The following is a 17,983-nucleotide window of genomic DNA, read 5'->3' on the forward strand; positions in this document are numbered from 1 at the left end:
ATTTATGTGTACCAGAGAACTCTGATATATCTAGCTCTCCTTCCTTTTTTTCCTTTTTGTCTTTGTATGAGAACAGAATCAGAAGGTTGATTTCAGTTCCTGTTCACATAATTATCAAGGAAAATTGGACATTGTCTTGTCCACCAATAAGGTAACCTAAACTTTGAATCTAGGGGGAATACAAGACTATAGTTGCAGCTTGTTACACCTCATGGGCTTCCCTTGCGGCTCAGCTGGTAAAGAATCTGCCTGCAATGTGGGAGACCTGGGTTCGATCCCTGGGTTGGGAAGATCCCCTGGAGAGGGGAAAGGCTATCCACTCCAGTATTCTGGTCTGGAGAATTCCATGGACTATATAGTCCATGGGGTCACAAGGAGTCGAACATGACTGAATGAATTTCACTTCACTTCTCACCTCATGACCTAGGATTACATGGATTGTTCACTTAGTGAAATCCAGTCTATGTTAACTAGATAGAGGAGAAAAGATCTATGAAACAGAAGAAGTTCACAAAAGCTGGTGGTCTTAATTAATAGACAATGAACACACTGATGTGAGAAACTGGATTAAAGTTTGAGTTTTCCTTACCAGAAACCACCACACATTGATGTTCTCTAATTGTGATTGTAAACTCTAAGACATTTCTTGATTTGGCCTCAAACCATATTTCCGAGCATCACATTCAACTTGTTGTGCTTTTCCTAGCATGACTTTTATGCTGTCCCAAACCTGCCCCTGTATTTTCTTGCCCGAAGGATTTGGAGTAATTTTCATTGTCCCCAAAGAAAAGTGAAAAATGCAGAGTTATTTCAGTCTGTTCTGTTAATGGACTTGGATCATGCCATTATTGTAGCACTTAATGCATTCTGATTTTTCTTAAACTGAGTTTTGTATGTCTCTAAACTATAAACTTCCTGAGGGCAAGAACCATTTGTTACTTTAAGTATTAACAGAATGAATCCTGGAGTCACATAACCAGAAATAATACCTAGCCTTTGTAACCTAGAGGCTGTTTGGATTTGTGCAAAATTCATAACCTCTTTGAGCCTCAGTTTCCTAATTCATGCCTCAGCAATATATCTGATACAGCTGTAATGAGGTTTAAACATGATGGTGTATTGAGTTAGGGAGTATGGGGTCGACATGTACACACTGGTATATTTCAAATGGATAACCAATAAGGACCTACTGTATAGCACAGGGAACTCTGTTCAACGTTATGTGGCAGCCTGGATGGGAGGGGAGTTTGGGGGAGAATGAATACATGTATATGTAAGGCTGAGTTCCCTTGCTGTTCATCTGAAACTGTCACAATATTGTTAACTAGCTATAGTGAAAAGAAAGTGAAAGTGTTAGTCATTCAGTCATGTCTGACTCTTTGTGACCCCATGGACTGTAGCCTACCAGATTCCTCTGTCCGTGGAATTCTTCAGGCAATTATACTAGAGTGGGTTGCCATTCCTTTCTCCAGGGGATCTTCCCAACCCAGGGATCGAACTCAGGTCTCCCACATTGCAAGCAGGTTATTTACCAGCTGAGCCACCAGGGAGTCTAATATAAAATTAAAAAAAAAATCTCTTACCACAGTGGCAAACAATGAATACTGTTATTATTATCTGTACCTCCCAGAATGCCTAGCATAGGGTTAAGATTATATTGATCTTCACCATAACAGTTTTAATTATTGAATGAACAAAAATATTTTCTTTATAAGTCACTGAAGTTTCTTAGTCTTTTAAAAAGTTTGTGACAACTAAGAAGAAACAACCAAAAAAGTTATTTGTGTGTGCAACAAATAAGTCTGTGCAAACATCCAGACCAATGGGAACACTGTAAGTGGTGACCTGCAAGCACTTCCTTGGAAGAACAAAGAAATGCAAAGATATGCACAGGATATCATCTATCTGAGATTAGTGTATTAGTGCTCTCATTGACACTATCAGGAAACCCACCTGCTAAAGCCCTGTCTGGGAATCCTCAGGGGCTCTAATGCAAAATAATAGCCAGTGTACATAAGAAACCAGGACACCGGCCTGGAAATGGCCCTTATTCAACCTGCCTGTTCTTGTTTGGACTGTGGTGCCACATATAAGAGAAAGAAAATTTTGGCTTTATAGATGAAAGAAAATGATTTACTTTTGCCCCATGGAAATATATCTTTATGATAAAAAAAAGCACATCCTATGGTTTGAAAGTAAACTGGAATGGCAACTACCTATCCGATGGAAACTGAGCTGTCCACTGACAAAGAAAAAAGACAAATACTTTGAAAGTATTCTTGTTTATTAATCTTACCTTAATGTTAAAAATATCCATGTAGTTTTCTATTATAACTAAAATAGGCATTGTGGCCTTTGAGCAATGGTGCTTCATTATTAAAACTTGCTAATATAGGCCATCCTCATCCTCAATTTATTGTGGAGAAAAATAAAATATTTTTCTTAAAGTGAAATGCTTTCAGCACAGTGTTACAGTCACTATGGAAAATAGCATGGACGCGCCTCTGAAGCCTAAAAGTAGAGTTTCTGTATGATTCAGCAATCCCACTCCTGTGCATATACCTGGACAAAACTATAATTCAAAAAGATACATGCACTTCTACGTTCACAGTGGCACTATTCACAGTAGCCAAGTCATGGAAGCAGCATAAATGTCCGTCAACAAATGAATGGATAAAGAAGATGTGGTACATATATACAATGAAATACTTGGCCATAAAAAAGAATGAAATAATGCCAGCTGCAGTAACATGGATGCAACTACAGATCATCTTACTAAGTGAAGTAAGTCAGAAAGAGAAAGATAAATGCCATATGATATAACTTATATGTAGAATCTAAAATATGGCACAAATGGACTTATCTACAAAACAGAAGCAACCTTACAGAGAACAGACTTGTGGTTGCGAAGGAGGAGGGAGGGTGGGAGATGGATTGACTGGGAGTGTGGGGTTAGTAGATGCAAGCTATTGCATTTAGAATGTATAAACAGCTCCTACTGTAAAGCACAGAGAACCATATCTAATCTAGGATAAACCATAACTGAAGATAATAGAAAAATAGAATGTAGGTATGTGTATAACTGAGTCGCTGTGCTGTACAGCAGGCATTAGCTCAATATTGTAAACCAACTACACTTCAATAAAAAATTTTTAATGAAATGCAAGTGTCTATTGGAACTCCCTTCCTCTTGAGATATAGAAAAGTTTTATTTTAACCACAATTCCATAGCCTGGAAGTCCAAAGCCTGATCCAAGATTTCTGAGACTACCTGGGATTATGATTAGCTGATCAATTCTAATTTGGGGCTCTTGCTTCTTTTGTGTGTGTGTGTGTGTGTGTGTGCCCCATGAAATCTACATTCTGTACAACATTAACCCAGAGGTAAAACTTAACCCCTTTGCTGTTTTCTACAAGACTATGATTTTAGATTTATTATTGATTTGGGCATCATGAGAGGGGGCCATAATATGCACTGAAGAATAAAAGAATGTAACATGTCATGTAAAACACTCTTATAACAGGGAAGAAAAAATCTAACTCCACATTGGATCTATTTTTTTTTAACCTTTGTATTCTATTGCTTTTGCTGCAAGTTTAAAATATTGCTTATAGACTGAAATATATAGGATAGCCCAGTTCTCAAAGTTCTGACCTTTAAAGATATAACTCTTTCCCATTCATATAGAGATAAAAAGTTGCAGAACACGTAATAACATTTGTCCCATTGGAGGTTTATAGGAATATCTGGCCTGGTCTATTTGGAGAGCTATAAGAATAAAGGATTCTGACCCCAAGAAGTTTATAACAATCAACCACACTCCTCCTTTTTTAGTATGATAGAAGCCTGAATCCTAACTTGGGTGAGATGGTCCACTAACTTGTCAGTCTTCTGAATTTCCAAATCAAGTTATTTCTTTCCCCAACAGCTTATCTTACTGGCCTATTGTGCAGCAAGCAATATGAGATTGTACTTGATGAGTATGAGATTCTCATACTTGTACAGTATGAGATTCTTTAAAAAAAAAAAAACAAAAAAAAAAACCTTTCAGTCACACCAGCTCTGAAGGCAGAGCTTTTTTCCATCTCTATGGTTCCTTTCTCTTACTGCTTCATTTTTTCTCTATTTCCCTTCTTTTTCATAGAAAAAAAAAAATACAAACAATAGTGCTGCTGCTGCTGCTGCTAAGTCACTTCAGTCATGTCCGACTTTGTGCGACCCGAGACGGCAGCCCACCAGGCTCCCCTGTCCCTGGGACTCTCCAGGCAAGAACTCTGGAGTGGGTTGCCATTTCCTTCTCCAATACATGAAAGCGAAAAGTGAAAGTGAAGTCGCTCAGTCGTTTCTGACTCCTAGCGACCTCATGGACTGCAGCCTACCAGGCTCCTTCGTCCATGGGATTTTCCAGGCAAGAGTACTGGAGTGGGGTGCCATTGCCTTCTCCGACAAACAATAGTAAACACCTACAAAAATTTTTATCGATTAAGTCAGTATTGTATGCTGGTTGTGGCATGGACTGTGGGTTGAGGCTTCCTTAGTTCAAATCCCAGCACTGCCTACAGAGGCATGACCTTGAATAAGCCATTTAACCTCTATACCTCAGGGTCATCATCTATAAAAGTGAGGAGAAAATAATTCATAATTCACAAGAGTAGTTATGATAATTAAATGAGTCAACATGTATTAGTACCTACAATAGTTCTTGGCATAGAGTAAGCAACAAAATGTTTATTTAAAAAACCATCTCCTTTGTTATTATTGCTCAGACTCCCTCAGCACCTCATGTTCAGTCTCCAGTGATTTATCAAAATACTTTCTGGCAGGAGAGTGGGCAAGATAGTTGAGTAGAAAGAGCCTGAACTCATCTCCTCTCATGAACACACCAAAATCACAACTATCTTCACAACAACCACTGATAAAAAAGATTGAGATCTACCAGCAAAGATCTTCTACAACTAGAGACAAAGAAGAAACAACATTGAGATGGGTAAAAGGGATGCACTTATGATATAATCAAATCCCATACCCTCCTGTACGGGGACAAACCACAGATTAGAGAATAATTATATTTTCAGAAGTTCTCCCACAGGAGTGAGACCTTAGTGCCCTCACCTAGGGATACGGCACTGGGAAGATGAGCCCCTGGAGCATTTGGCTCTGAATGCCAAATGGCGGAGGGCTTAACTTCAGGCCCCAAAGCACTGGGGGAAATAGAGACTTTGCTTTTAAAAGGCGTACACAAAATCTTATACACACTGGACCCAGGGCAAAAACAATAATTTGATAGGAGCCTGGGCCAGACTACCTGCTGGAGAGCCCCCTAGAGAAGTGGGGGGTGGCTGTGACTCACCTTGGAGACATAGATACGGGAGGCAAACATATTTGGGAACATCCAGCCAAGTGAACACGTCTGTTGCTGGCAATGGGCACCTTGGCTCATTCACGCCAAGGCCTGGTCCCACCCAACAGCCTGTGGATGCCAGTGCTGGGATGCGTCGGGCCAAACTAGCAGGGTGGAGGCACAACCCCACCTCTTAGCAGAGAGGCTGCCTAAGGACTTCCTGAGCCCACAGTTGCCTGTAGACAGGGCCCTGCCCACCAGAGGACCAAGACCGAGAGCCAAACACTAATGGGAAGGAACTGATTCTTCCTGCCAGGAAGCCTGCACAAGCCTCTAGATGAGCCTCACCTACCAGGGGGCAGACACTAGGTACAAGAAAACTATGATACTGCAGCCTGAGGAATGAGCCTGACAATATAGGCCAGAACCTATCTTGGGATCAGCTAGGCCCAGACTCTACCTCCCAGAAGGCAACATAACCTTCAGGACACGATGGACAGGACACCATACCCAGCTGTATCAGGAACTTCCTCTTCCCCATAACAATCCAAAATGAGCTCGGGGATCCCTGGGCCTTGCAGCCAGACTCTCTAGGAATCAGTCTGCCTGCCAGTAGTCTGGCAGTAACCCTGGGACCTGGCTTCACCTGCCAGTGGCTGGGCAACAGCCCCAGAGTCTTTGGGGCTCTGAGTCCATCCACCAGTGAGCCAGCATTGTCCCTGGGACCCCGTAGGGTTCCACAGCCAGTCACTTCATAACCAGAACTTGCTAAGCAGCATCTGGAAGTATCCATACAAAGCAGAGTCTGGAAACCAATTGGACTGCACACGTGCGTGCTAAGTTGCTTCAGTCATGTCTGACTCTTTGTGATCCTATGGACTGCAGCCTGCCAGGCTCTTCTGTCCATGGGATTCTCAAGGCAAGAACACTGGAGTGGGTTGCCATGCCCTCCTCCAGGGGATCCTCCCAACCCAGGGACTGAATTTGCATCTCTTATGTCTCCTGTGTAAACAGGCAGGTTCTTTACCACCAGCGCCACCTGGAAGCCCAACGAACTGGACTGCTGCTGCTGCTGCTGCTAAGTCACTTCAGTCGTGTCCGACTCTGTGCAACCCCATAGACAGCAGCCCACCAGGCTCTCCCGTCCCTGGGATTCTCCAGGCAAGAACACCAACTGGACTAGAGCCCAACAAAACCTACCAAACCTACTAAACTCTCCACACAGTCAGTCCATCACAGCAGAAGGACCACTGTAGCCCTATTAGGGGGAACTCCTGGAGAACATAGCTTAGGTGGTGAGAGAGGAATGCACTGCTGGGATGCATAGAATGTTTCCTACACAGACAGCCACTTCTCCAAGGTTAGGAACTTAACCAACCTACCTCATACAAAAAATACAAATAGAAACAGATAAAATTAGGTAGCAGAGGAATAAATTCCAAAACCCTAGAAGAACAACTAACTTATACTTGGATATAAGCAATCTATCCAAGAAAGAGCTCAAAATAATGATCATAAAGATGATCAAAGAATTCAGCAAGAGAACAGATACCAAAAAGGGGAAATTAAAAGTTTTTAATACAGTTAGAAAATATAAAGAACAACCAAACAGAGAAGAAGAAAACAATAACTAAAGTGAAAAGTACACTAGAAGGAATCAGTAGTAGATTAGCTACAAGAGAACTGATCAATGAGTTAGAATTCCGAGTAATGGAATTCTCTGTCACTGAATAGGAAAAAAAAAAAAAAAAAAAAAAAAAACCACAACAGAATGAAAAGAAATGAGGACTGTTTAAGAGACCTCTGATACAACATCAAGTGTACTAATATACACATTATAGGGGTCCTAGACAGAGAAGGCAATGGTAACCCACTCCAGTACTCTTGCCTGGAAAATCCCATGGATGGGGGAGCCTGGTGGGCTGTAGTCCATGAGATTGCTAGGAGTTGGACACGACTGAGTGACTTCACTTTCACTTTTCACTTTCATGTATTGGAGAAGGAAATGCCAACCCACTCCAGTATTTTTGCCTGGAGAATCCCAGGGACTTAGCCTGATGGGCTGCTGTCTATGGGGTGGCACAGACTCGGACACGGCTGAAGCGACTTAGCAGCAGCAGCAGCAGAAGAGAGAAAAGGACTAAGAAAATATTTGAAGAGAATTATAGCTGAAAAAGTCCTTAACCTGGGAAAAAAAGAAACAGGCACTAAAGTCCAGGAAATCAGAGTCCCATATGGGATTAATCCAAAGAGGAAGAGACAAAGATACACTGTAATCAAAATGACAAAAACTAAAGATGAAGAGAGAATATTAACAGCTGCAATGGAAAAGCAACAAATCATATACAAGTGAACATCCATAGGGTTATCAGTTTATTTTTCAGCAGAAACTCTGCAGGCCAGAAGGGAGTGGCATGGTATATTTAAAGAGATAAAAAGGAAAAACTTACAACTAAGAAAACTTTACTCAGCAAGGCTCTTGTTCAGATATGATGAAGAAATGAAAAGTTTCACAGATAAGCAAAAGCTAACAGAATTCAGCATCACCAAACCAGCTTTTCAACAAATGTTAAAGATACTTCTCTGGGCAAAAAAGAAAAAGTCACAGCTAGATATAAGAAAATTACAAAAAATAAAAAATCACTGGGAAAGGCAACCATAAAATAAAGGTAGAAAATAATCCACACACAAAAATAGTAGGGAGGTTAAAAGGCAAAACTAGTAAAATCATCTGCATCCACAATAAGCAGTTAAGGGATCCACGAAAAAATTAGATGTAAAATATGATCTAAAAAACAGTAATCATGGAGGAGGAGAGTACAAATAAAGGGTTTTTAAAAATTCATTTGAAATTAAGAGATCAGCGACTTAAAACAATCATATGTGTGTGTGTGTATATATGTGTGTGTGTGTGTGTGTGTGTGTATATATATATATATATATATATATATATATAAACTATTGAGCAAACACTTCATGGTAATTGCAAACCAAAAATTTATAAAAATATATATATGAAAAAGGAATCCAAACATAACACTAAAGATAATTATCAAATCACAAGAGAACAAAAAAAGAACAGGATAGAAAAGATTCTACCAAAAAAAAACGCAAAACAGTTAACAAATGGCAATAAGGACATACATATTGATAATTATCTTAAATGTAAAAGGATTAAATGCTCCAGCCAAAAGACATAAACTTTATAAAAGCTCTCCCCAAAGTGAACATAAAGGGAACATACCTCAACATAAAAAAGGCCATTAGGACAAATGCACAGCTGGTATCATACTCAACAGTTAAAAAATAAAAGCATTTCCTCTAAGATCGAAGACAGGACAAGGATGTCCACTCTTACTAGTTTTATTCAACATAGTTTTGGAAGTCCAAGACACAGCAATCAGAGAAGAAACACAAATGAAAGGACTCCAAATTGGAAAGAAGTAAAACTGTTGACAGATGACATTAAAATATACACAGAAAATCCTAAAGACACTACCAGAAAAGCACTTAGAGCTTATTAGTGAATTCAGTCAAGTTGCAGGACACAAAAGTAATATTACAGAAGTCTATTACAAAAGTCTATAGTGCATGTCTATACACTAACAACAAAAGATCAGAAAGAGAAAGTAAGGAAACATTCCCATTTATCACTGCAACAACAACAGAAAAATAAAAAACTAAGAATAAGCCTACCTAGGAAGGCAAAAGGCCTGTACTCTGAACATTATAAGATGCTGATGGAAGATATCAAAGATGACATAAACAGATGGAAAGATATACTGGTTTCTTGGATTGGAAGAATCAATATTGTTGAAATGACCATACTACTCAAGGCAATCTACAGGTTCAATGCAATTCCAATTAAATTACCAATGAAATTTTTCACAGAACTGGAGCAAATAATTTTAATATTTGTATGTGAAAACAAAGAGCCCCAAATAGCCAACAATCTTGAGAAAGAAGAATGGACTTAGCAACTTAGCAGCAGTTTGAGCAGCAGTAGTTTGAGCATTCTTTGGCATTGCCTTTCTTTGGGATTGGAATGAAAACTGACCTTTTCCAGTCCTGTGGCCACTGCTGAGTTTTCCAAATTTGCTGGCATATTGAGTGCAGCACTTTCACAGCATCATCTTTCAGGATTTGAAATAGTTCAACTGGCATTCCATCACCTCCACTAGCTTTGTTTGTAAATTATAAGTATGCATATAATATTTTTTATCCTAGAAATCTTACCATATTTGTATCTGCTATTACTTTTTCCGTTAGTCTTACTATACTATAAGGAATAGACGTCTACACATAAACTAGTTTCTAACATAACACTATATGAGTCTTCAATCTATGGAACATGATTTCATAGGAAGCAAAATAATGAGAAAATGGATATTGTATAATTTCCAACAAGTTTATAAAGGGAGCAAAGCTTTTCAAACTCAAAGGCAACGTCAGGTCAAGACTTTTACTTTGGATTGTGCCACATAAACACTATCACCCAAAGCAAAAAGGTTTTCTTGAGACACTGAAATGAAGCTGTCTAATTCCAGCAGTGTATGGTGTAATGACCAAGACCCAGAGGCTATTTAAACTTGTATCTATAGTAGAGCGTTTCTTTCAATGAAATGATAATCAGAACTATTTAAGGTCGTCTTCTGGGTAAAGGAAGAGCATGTGAATAGTAGCTCCCAGGGCACTTAAAAATAAAAACTGACATAAAAGCAGGTGTTGTTAAAAATAAGGGAGAGTGATTGGAAGGGAGAAAACTGATTGGGGAAAAATTAGTGTCAAATTATCTTAGGACCAAGACAGATTCGACTGGGAGTGCCGACTTCTAGCTGATCCAATTGACCTGGGAGCTCGTTAGAAATGCAAATTCTAGAACTCTCTTCCAAGTGAACTCAATCATACGTTTAGAATCTCTGCGGGAGGAATGTAGGAATCTGTATTTTAACAAATTCTCCTGGTGATTCTTCAGCATGCTCAGATTTGAGAAACAATGAGGTATATGCATTTTTAAGTTGCCTACATTCTCTAAAATAATTTAAGTGAGTAATTTGAGAAAGAGCAAACTCAATTTGGCATTTTATTTTATTTAAAATTTGCTGTTTAATCTTCTCGATTAAACTGAACATCTCCTTTCACTGTTTTAAAAGTAAATTGGTCACTTGGAAGTTAGTGATTTCACGCAGAATTCTAGAATTATTTAAATAAATAAATTTCTATCAAGTTTAACATTGGCAGGAAGTTCTGAGCAATTGGATGTTGATTTCTGTGGAAAGATACTATGTCTTCTTTATTTATCTGAGACATTTGGGGCAATCTATATGGTATCAAGTTATATGAGAGAACTGATAAGAGGGGGTCATTTTATCAAGAATTCTATAGATGCTGGTCTTAATCCAGGTAGAGATTAATGAGTGTTCTTCTGGTTCAATGATAGCCCTAAAGGGCTGATATGGAATCTGAGTTTCCAACACTGAAAGTGATAGATTTTTATATATTGAATAATAAGACAAGAGTATACCGGGAGCAGGAGTTTAAAAATTTCTTAATATAATCTAAATTTGAATAAAATGGTATAGAATTCATTATTTATTTAAAAAGGAAAATGTAGCCAAAGTAAGTGATTTTGAAGATGTAGCCAAAGGTAGGATTTAAGTACTAAAATTTTGAATGTATACATGATAAATATAATTAAATTGTAATGAAATGGTATAGGTTATTGATTTCAAATGTAAAAACTAACCACTTTTTATATACAAAAGCTTTCCATTTTTTCATAGATTTGGTCATGCATTAAATCTTTGCTGTACTGAAATAGTACTGTGCTTATATCACAGTGGTTGTAGAATATTAGATTTTCCTTTGGAATATAGCTTTAAAATATCTGTCAATCATCCTTAAGACTAAAAAATACAGAAACGTATTCTCATGTAATTTTTAAAAATCAGTTTTTAGAATTCTAAAACGGTTCCATCTTTGGCCAGTGGGACTCTTTGACTTGGCTCCTGTGTCTTTTTGACATGATCCCGGTGGTCTTTGATAAACTTGTTTTCTGGTGTGACAAGTTTTCCTGTCCTAGACCTGGTATCAGCCACTTTTTCCCCCTCAGTAGACCTGATTCTTTGTAATGGTGACTAGTTTTTAGAGACTACCTGTGGTTAGGGATTGCTCTGAACAATTTTGAAGTAAATCTTAAAATGTTCAAAAGGACTTTTTTAGTTCTTTAGAGTTGATATCAACTTTCTCTTCCTTACTCACATCCAAACTGGTTACTGTCATTTAAAAAGAGTCCCAATTTTATAAGGACAAACTATAGTATTTGAATGGTTTTATGAACACTTGCTAGTAAGATGGAATGTTCTGTTAGTGTTTATCAATTGTTTATATTGTTTTGTAACTTTTCTGTTCATGCTCTCACTTGATTTGCTGTATTCTTTTCTCCATATATCAAGAATAGAACCTTTTGTCTTTCATTAATTTTTTAAAAATGAAGACTTATATGTTGAATGAGCATTCTAAGAATCAATTTTTAATTAAAGATATTAGATAACCATTAATTGAATACCAATTGTTTGCCACACTACAAATATTTATTGGACACCTATGAGATCCTGGTGATGTAAAGATGAATAAAGTAGAAAATAATTCCTGTTCTTCTTGGGATTCAATTCTAATGGGAATATTAAAACATTTATGATCTCAAATCTACTCATGTAGGAAGGCCATTGTTATAAACAATTTTAAAAATAAGTAAGAATAAAAATCTTCACTTTGGTTAATGTTTGTCTCTTTGAAACATGTATAATATCATATATGAAACGAGTCACCAGTCCTGGTTCGATGCATGATACTGGATGCTTGGGGCTGGTGCACTGGGACGACCTGGAGGGATGGTAATAGGGAGGGAGGAGGGAGGAGGGTTCAGGATGGGGAACACATGTATACCTGTGGCAGATTCATTTTGATATATGGCAATACCAATACAATATTGTAAAGTTAAAAAAATATTAAAAAAATACTAAAATGGCTTATGCCTAAATCCCAACATGATGTAAGTTGAGATCCTTAATATTTTTAAGGATTTACAATGTCCTGTAAACTCAAGAATTAGAATTTCAATCCTTTTAGAGAAATAATACTTCCTGCTTTTTGTTTGAAATATTACTTCCTGTTTTTAGAACACACATTTAACTATGGTAACAATATTATTGTCACAATTATTATGGTGACAATAATGAATATAATATTACTATGCATTGCTATATATACACACAGATGATTCTGTTTGTAAATAAAATATAATATTATTATTTGAAACTCTTATATTGGTTAATATTAGCAGATCTGTAACATATGATGAGGTAACATATATTGCGAAAAAAACTTGCTTGCTTACTCTGAAAATTTAAGAAACAGAAATTAGAAGTGTATTTGTAGATTTGTATCAAGCAATGAAACATGCATCTTGAATTTTCTTAGTCACGCTTTTTAATATCCTATTTCATTGATTCTAAAATTATATTCAGACTTTTCCAAAATCATGAATCCAATCTTTAGTCATAAAATACTAGCATTATTTGTATTTTGGAATCATTATGGAAAATTATGTGAATGTTTTAAAGAAATAGATGTTTTCATTAAAAAATAAAATTGGATATTAAGTATTAAATTCTACTATTAAGTGTAATAGTAGAAATAGTTTGTTTAAAAGAAAGTCACATAACTGTTTTAAAGAGACCTGACCTAGAAAGGAGAATGCTAAGAAATTTATAAAATATTATTTATCTTCACTCTCACAAAGTGACCACCATGAATAACATTGAGATGTGTGTTATGGGGTCATTTTAATTTCCAAATGAGTTTTAAACTGCATAAATTAGCAGATAATTGCTATCTGTGTATGACAGAAGCTAGTTGTACATTGAAAGCACATGAAAAGATCCCCATAATATACATATTAGCTGATATTTTTTGTTTACTATTTAATAAGATGCAAATTGAATTTATGCTTAAGCCAAAAACATCTTCAAATCTTCTAAGATGGAGAAAACTAAATATCACCCACTGTCATGAAAAATACACAATGCTACAAACTAAAATGACAAAATGGGTTTATCTTAAATATTGAGCTTTTACCACCTTCCATACAGCTATTAATTAAGATCTATTCCCAAATGTGAGACTGCACAATTATATCAGTTATAGTAAAAGATAAGTGATGCTTTCTTCTCCAAATTTTCAGGGTAATAAAAAAATATGTTTTTAAAGGTGTTTTCTTAATGCTATTTTGTTTCTTCTGGAATTTTGCTGCTTTCAGTGATGCTTTCCATACCATACTCCCAGCATGCCTCCCCCGCTGCCCAAAGCACATATTTACTCTATTTAAAATAAAGATGCAAAAATAAAGCAACTACTCTTTTTTGAATGCCTCAGTCATGTTGGTATTATCAAAAGTATAACAAGTGAAAACACTGACAGACAGGATTCGAATCATCACTATGAGGAAAGGACTTAGAGTTAATAGAACATTGCAGTTGCCTAGGCGAATGATAAGGAGAAGAGAAACAGCAATTGTATTAACAAAGGGAAGGGGACAAGTTAGCCAAACAGTATAGGCAGGAGGTGGTATTGCTGTTTATCCGTAAGATTGTACTCATTGCAGGAATACTAAAATTCTTCTACAGCTTTTGGTACATAGCTACTAGCCAAAGCTCCTGACTTGTATACTCAGCCCATTTCCTGAAACCTCCAGATTTCCCTATGAACCAAAAAACTGTAATTTTAAGAAACTTCAGGATGGGAATCCTGAGTTCTGCTTTAGCCTTAAGGCTTGCAACCCTGCAATGCAATGTTGCCTGTTTCACTCAGATTGTTAACTATTTGAAGTATCACTTCTGTCTTTAAGAAATAGAAGTGGACTTTTCTATTTATCCTGAACAGCACTTGATATGCACTTTCAGTATAAGGATGCATGTGGCTCTTCCGTTCAGGCAGATTCCTTGCTAGTGTCTCTTCAATGATTCCTGCCCCTGCCACTTTCTTCTATTTACCACTATTGAACTACTTTTGAACTCATGAATCTTCTCTACATGTCTCTCCGTATGAATTTTCTATTTTTAATATACAATTATTTTATATCATTAATACAAGTTAATACACACATTTAAAAGTCATTTTTGATTGTTCTATGGTTTTCAGTTTTTCCAGGGAGAATTCAGCTGGTTGATTTTATTGCTTCACTTGCAGTTAGTTTTACTCATGTGTTTTGAATTGCTCGTCAACAAGGAAACCTACATTCTCTTGCTCTTCCTTCTTTTCTCAAACACTGCAATGTCTACAAATTTTGTAAATGTTTCTACCTGTCTCCCTAGGGGTCCCAATCCAGATGCAATCACACCTTCATAGCTCAAAGTTCTTGATGAGGTGATAATTTGGAACACTGCAGCCACTGAGAGATACTAGCTTGTCTCAAGTCTTTACCTGCCAGGATATGTCCCACTACCTTCTCCCCTGAGTTTTCAGCTTCATGTTGTTGTTTGGTCGCTAAGACGCGTCCAACTCTAGTGTGATGCCATGGACTGTAGTCCACCAGGCTCCTCTGTCCGTGGGATTTTCCAGGCAAGAATGGGTTGCTATTTCCTTATCCAGAGGATCTTCCCAACCCAGGGACTGAACCCACGTATCCTGCTTGGCAGGTGGCTTCTTTACCACTGGGCCACCATGGAAACTCTCAGATTCGTGTAAGCAGTCACAATTCAGGGCAAGTCTGAGAGGTTGTTTTTGCCTCCTTTAGTAGGTAGAGAAGGAAAGCTGAAACCACACTTTTCATGTAAGAGACCTAGACCCAGTCCACCTGGCCCTCACATGAAAAACCTTTATCCCTCATTATCCAAAGGAATAGACCTCCTCACTTTCAAGCCTGAGGTTCTCTAGGTCTGCTTTTGGGGACAGATTATTACTCTTTGCGTCCCTCTTTCACTTGTGAGACCATAGCAGTGCTTATCTTCCTATTTGGACACCAATATTTCATTTCACTTTTTATCATTTTATACTTTATTATTTCTGTGGGCTTAGAAGAAGGGGAGATAGTGCTTTTATCAGTCACGGTTCCAGCAGGAAACAGATGGTATGCTCAAATTAGGATAATGCAAGGCAAGTTTTAAAAAGGGACCACTGAAAAAGATGTTTTCAGGGTGTAGGGAATCAAAATTGATACTGTCACTTTCCAGAACAGTCATATTTCAGTATGGAGTAGGATGTTAAGGCATGAGGAAAGGTCAATGGAGGCAGGAGGAAAGAGGACAGGATTGTCCTTTGTACGGACAAAGAACAAAATTCCAGGGTAGCATCTCCTCTCCTTCACACATACACACAATTTTACAGAACACTCATTTGGGGTGATGTGGGCAATTTGCCTCTTACTTTACTGTTGGGCTGCACCCTGCAGGCTTGCAAGCCTTGTAGTTGCCCAGCCTTGAGACTGAAGAGCCTGAAGACAGCCACAGAGACCTCAGTTGGTTACTCGACAGGGGACTCAACACAAAGAGTCCTGGAGTGACACCTCACCCCGTGCAGCAGGCGGTGGATAGGACACAGCAGCAGTCTTTGTTTGCTGAGAGAAGGTTACTATTTATAGGGAATTGATGTCAGGTGGGCTCATCAGTTACCAAGGACTAACTAAGCCTAGTAATCAAGAGAATTAGGTAGTGATGTGAGTGAAGTAGGGCCTGATTGAGCAGCGAATGTACACAGAGCAAGAGAATAGAATGGCCTGACCATACACTTACCTCTACACTGGTTTATGAAGAAATCAAATGTATGGATCCTTTCCATGACAAAATGTGTGTGAGAGAGATAAAAAGTATGTAAACTTATGCAAAACTTCACCTATCACTGTGAAGACTCAGAACAACTTTAAAAGTCTGAAGCAATAAATATACAATATACATTCCAGAAAATGCATGGAGACTTTTAGTCAAGATGATGCTGTTCGTTTGTGTTTTGTATGTTGGGCTAGATGACTTTTCTTTGCCACTCCTATGGCAGGAAGCAGGGTAAAGAAGTGTAGAGAAGGGTTTCTTTCATAAATATGTGTGTGTGTCTGTGTGTCTGGGTAAGAAACAGGGGCAGTTACATTTTTTTTTTTTCCTGTGGCAGTAGTGTGATATCCATACCTGAATGTGACAGTACAGATGCTTTTCACCCAAATTTTAATGCCAGCTCTCTTCTCTTCTTCCTCTGATTCCTATCATCTCTTGTTCTTGTCTTTATCCTTCCTAAGTAAAGACTTGACTAGGTTTTCTTTACTTACAGAAAATCTAGGACATGATAGGCAGAGACAGACCATTGGAGTTGGAGTGAAAAATTTGCTGTTTGCCTTTGGCCACACAATTTAAGGAACTGGCTGGACCCTCTGCTTCAATGCACTTCACCCAGATACTTGAGTGGTAAACTCCGTATCACTTCAAGTCTTTGCTCATCATTTTCATCATGCTGCTGCTGCTGATGATGTGGCTTATTTTAATGACCTTATTTGATATTGAAACTAGAGACCCCAGCACTCCTATTTCCCTTTCCCAGACTCCATTTTTACCATAACATTTGTCACTTCTAATATATACTGTAATTTACTTGTTTATTATGGCTATTATTTTTTTCACACCTCATTATCCCTAGAACACCTATGCTAGATAGAACACAAGCTCTATGTTGGCAGAGATTTCTGTTTGCACATGAATGTATGCCAAGCACATAGGATAATGCTTGGGATGTAGACTGTGTTTCACAACTATTTTGCTGAATGAGTAAATGTGTCACTCTGATAGTTGGAAGCAACCATATCCAGATTTCACTGGTCACCAGCCGAAGAATGGCATATACCATAATTGGAAGATTTAGTAGGAACCCAACCACAGGGACTGACCACAGGGCTTTTGAAGTCTTCAGTGACTGAGAATGAAGTTAGAGAAGTTCTGCATATTGCTCTACTACGTCTTTCTTTTTTTAACCCGCCATCAAGGCAATTTTATCCATCATCTGAGTGTACAACTGAGAAGTTCTTACAAAAACTACCACCATTCTGATGGACAGTCAGATCATGTCCCCTGAGGAAGACAAACACATGATTTTATATTCCAAAAGACAGTAAAAGTCTACTTATGGTTTCAACCTTTTTGGGTTGTTTTGAATCCTCACAGTTTCACACAGTTATCTCTCTCATGTTTCATCGTGTAAAGCAGTGGTCCCCAAATTTTGCACCAGGGACTGGCTTCATGGAAGACAATTTTCCCATGGATGGAGGGGGATGGTTTCAGAATGATTCAAGTGTATTTTACTTATCATGCACTTTATTTCTATTATTATCGCATCAGTTCCACCTCAGATCATCAGGCATTAGATCCTGGAGGTTGGGGACTCCTGACATAAAGTGTCCATACATGACCACGTGACTTATCCATAAGTCAGTGTTAGAGGATGTTTTATGTGAACTATTCTTTAAGCATACTAAAGTTAAAAAATAGAAATGTTAAACATGTTCAATAAAAGATGCTAATTGCAAAAAACTATTTGTGTGTGTGTATGTGTGTTGGGAATGGGAGAATAGAGACAGTTATTAAGCCACTGTATATAAAACCTTA

General features: G+C 37.8%; 1 long non-coding RNA gene across 2 annotated transcripts in view; it reads right to left on the bottom strand.

Moving 5' to 3' along the window:
• The window catches only part of LOC123332770, an 87,984-nt gene extending 72,023 nt beyond the window's left edge, over positions 1-15,961 (bottom strand). For both annotated transcript variants that reach the window (XR_006549803.2, XR_006549802.2), the window contains exon 1: positions 15,768-15,961. This is a non-coding gene — a long non-coding RNA (uncharacterized LOC123332770). The remainder of the gene's footprint in view (positions 1-15,767) is intronic.
• Positions 15,962-17,983: the final 2,022 nt, after the last annotated feature.

The sequence above is a fragment of the Bubalus bubalis genome, chromosome 3 (assembly GCF_019923935.1).
Source record: "Bubalus bubalis isolate 160015118507 breed Murrah chromosome 3, NDDB_SH_1, whole genome shotgun sequence".
In the NCBI taxonomy this organism is placed as follows: domain Eukaryota; kingdom Metazoa; phylum Chordata; class Mammalia; order Artiodactyla; family Bovidae; genus Bubalus; species Bubalus bubalis.